Below are 844 nucleotides of genomic sequence, written 5' to 3' on the forward strand. Positions count from 1 at the left end.
CCTGCACAGCTCTCATCAAGGCTGGGAAAGCCTCTTTTTTCCACACCTGCCGTCATTATGTTTCTCAACCATCAGTCCTTTAAGTAACCACTTTTACTATTTTTTCCATATCCACATGTACTATAATTTAATATTACTTAATAGTTTTCCTTAAACTGACTGTCTTTATACTTTAATTGATTTTGAAAGTGAGACGATGTGATGGAAAACGGAATCACTTGCTATCAGTAGAAGATAACTATACAAATGAACACGATGAAAAGCAAAACAGTGTCATTAAAGTTTAACTGAATATTGTTACCTGCCAAGGGTCCAGGCCTGAGACTTGCCCTGTTGCTTGTTAAAATATGCATTGTCATCTGTTAAAGACACACTAGCTCCAATGGAGACTTTCTCCTTAATGTAAACTAAGGAAGACAAAAACAATTGGAAAGGGCAAAAAATCTTCTTGCTAAGTGATTTATTTATTTATTTGTTTGTTTGATGTTTTATTTTATTTTGTTTTATTTTTCTTCACGTCAGATGGGTAATGTGCCGACGTTGTAACAAGGTTGGAGGGAGGCACACGTCACACAAGCACGTGAACACTCATTTGTTATGCTTATGAACCACAAAAGAATCAGTGTTCTATTTTTAAAAAGATACTTAGATTACATAAATGTTATATAAAAAATGTAGGGGATTCCCATATGCCCCACTCCCACCCCCTCCCACACTTTCCCACATTAACAACATCCTTCATTAGTGTGGTACATTTGTTACAATTCATGAACAGATACTGGAGCATTGCCACTAAGTGCGGATTATCATTAACATTATAGTTTAAACTCTCTCCTGCACAACT

At 35.8% G+C, this 844-nt stretch overlaps 1 non-coding gene across 1 annotated transcript; it reads right to left on the reverse strand.

The window, feature by feature from the left end:
* Positions 1-516: 516 nt before the first annotated feature.
* LOC111760864 (small nucleolar RNA U13) lies at positions 517-620 on the reverse strand. The gene has a single exon (XR_002794442.1). It is a non-coding gene; the product is annotated as a small nucleolar RNA U13 (small nucleolar RNA).
* Between the last annotated feature and the right edge of the window lie 224 nt (positions 621-844).

This window comes from Dasypus novemcinctus, chromosome 4 (assembly GCF_030445035.2).
Source record: "Dasypus novemcinctus isolate mDasNov1 chromosome 4, mDasNov1.1.hap2, whole genome shotgun sequence".
Classification (NCBI taxonomy): domain Eukaryota; kingdom Metazoa; phylum Chordata; class Mammalia; order Cingulata; family Dasypodidae; genus Dasypus; species Dasypus novemcinctus.